The sequence below is a fragment of the Simochromis diagramma genome, unplaced genomic scaffold (assembly GCF_900408965.1).
Source record: "Simochromis diagramma unplaced genomic scaffold, fSimDia1.1 OVJJ01000402.1, whole genome shotgun sequence".
NCBI classification, from domain to species: Eukaryota; Metazoa; Chordata; class Actinopteri; order Cichliformes; family Cichlidae; genus Simochromis; species Simochromis diagramma.
In genome coordinates, this window is record NW_024386972.1 from 4,721,736 (window position 1) to 4,723,976 (window position 2,241).

The following is a 2,241-nucleotide window of genomic DNA, read 5'->3' on the forward strand; positions in this document are numbered from 1 at the left end:
ACAGAATTTGAATATCGCAAAATATTTTAAAAAATTGCAATAATATCGTATCGTGCGTTAAGTATTGTGATAATATCGTATCGTGAGTTGTATGGTGATTCTCACCTCTAGTCAATATGGACCAAAAACTCCAGCAACTTGCTGAATCTCTGCAATGAAGGATTAAGACAGCTCTGAAGGGAAAAGGAGCTCCAGGCCAGAACTAGCAATGTGTGGTATTGCATATGTCAGAATTATAACAAGAAGTTGCTCTAGTAACAAACCAATCAGCGATTAGTTTTTGGTGCTTATCTATTAGACCTGAAACCATTATTAAATAAAAATGAATGACAAACAGGAACAGAATATTAATCCAAATCTTCTGATAATGAAAACAAATGGAGATCGCAGCTCATAGTATTTGTAATTGCTTTAAAAGGATTCCCTTCATATGGCACTCGTTTTCTCACACGAGCTACTGCACTTACTTGATTGAAACAAGAAATGAGCCTGGCACATACATCCCACAATTGTTTATCATGTCTAATCCGATAAAGATCCAGATTACAAACTTGTGAACATTTTCTATTAGGAAAAACAAATGTGGAGACTGCTGAGGCTTGGCACAGGTGCACGCTCGTAGCTCTTTCTAGTTTGAGCTGATTTCAATATTTGTTTAGTAATTATGATGAAAAATCTTCAACAGCTGCTGCGGTTTTTTTAAAATATAAAATAATAAGACGCGTGGTGCAGATCTTCAATGATTAAAATGAGGTACTACAGGATTAGATGGGAATAGTCTCTTGATTTAGAGTTGTTTGAATTGCATTATGTAACTACAAACCCATCCACTGTTTGGCAATCTTTTATAGCCAATCGATACACATTTTCAGTATCTGGCAAAAATACAGAAACCACAGTGAAACAACAAGGATTTTATCAATCTTCAAATGGAATGAATCCGGACAATGGGGTATTGATTTACTTTTGATGATGAATGAGTTTCTGTGTAAAAAAAAAAAACCAGCAGTGAGAGGCAGTGTATTTTATCTGTATTGAAAGGATGGTTAGAAAGTTAGATTATCTAACTGGTTATTTTTAGTAAGTTGCCAAATTATGTCTCATACAGAAAAGCTTTATGTGATCTTTCAAAAGACATGTCAAATACACTTTAAAGTCTGTATTTATCTTAGTTTCTTTCCCAGCTGACGCTACAATTTCAATGCAATGTCTCAATTTGAGCTCTGCGAAGATCCTTGCCAAAACAGTAAAAGCACAAAATAGCAGCTTTAAGATAGAGTTGGACAACTTATGCAGTTACTTCTCCTGACTTAATTTCCCTGTGGAGTTTGACAGGAAAATTGTGAGACGAGACAACCGGTTCAGGTTATCTGACAGTGTGCAGCAGGAAAACGCACAGCAATATCCATCCCTCTTACTGCTGATTCCTATCAAAAGCTGAAGCTCAGCAAGCCTCTTCAGAGACTCCGAAATGAAAACCTCCTCAAAGCGAGCTAAAGTTCACACTTCCAGCCAAAGAGGCACACTTCACTTGGAAAAATACCTCTATCCTCTCAATTTCCTTTAGAAATAACAAACACTAGTCTCAATGACAAGGTTGTTTACTATTGAAATCTCAAACCATTATTACCCCCTTGTTATTTTCTTTAAAAAAGGCCTGTGTTTTCCTTCCACTAGAGCCCCCTTTGAACAATGGAGACCATTTTTCCCTTTCAAATGCTGGAGTTCCTCTAGAGGTAAATCTGTCAGCAGTGGGCCAAAACAAAGAAAGAGAAAACAGGAAGGTGTGGACACCCTCCAGCACCAACCCGGCTCAACTATTAATATCAACTTTCATGCCTAAGATCCTCAGCACCTCAGGCTGTGGAGAGTGTGATTTCCATGAACCAAACAAGGCCTGTGACAGCGTAGGCAGGTGACAGCTTGACACACTTATATTTAGCTTGGTAAGCATGCTAAAGTGAATGCCTTCAGACTCCAGAATTATTGAACTACTGCTATCAGTAATGAAAATTTAGTCTCAAAATGTATTCCACTGTAGCCCACCTTGTGCTATTTACGTCCAATCAATAAAATCTTGTTTCTCAGTGTTCCAAAGGCTGGGGTTATCAGCACACAGCACAGCCAGAGCCAAAGCTGAAAACACTTCCCAGTACAGGAAAACGCCTGCAGCGTGCCAACCTGGTGAGCAGAGGGAAGGTGTGGCCTGCCTTGTGAGGGTGAGGTAAGAACTGCACTCAC

At 38.7% G+C, this 2,241-nt stretch overlaps 1 protein-coding gene and 1 long non-coding RNA gene across 7 annotated transcripts in view; one reads left to right on the forward strand and one right to left on the reverse strand.

Moving 5' to 3' along the window:
- Nucleotides 1–2,241, reverse strand: part of LOC120738090 (C-terminal-binding protein 2) — a 95,092-nt gene that overhangs the window by 59,752 nt on the left and 33,099 nt on the right. The window lies entirely within an intron of this gene.
- Nucleotides 1–2,241, forward strand: part of LOC120738095 — a 16,372-nt gene continuing 14,131 nt past the window's right edge. Inside the window, exon 1 of the long non-coding RNA XR_005696895.1 lies at nt 1–110. This is a non-coding gene — a long non-coding RNA (uncharacterized LOC120738095). The remainder of the gene's footprint in view (nt 111–2,241) is intronic.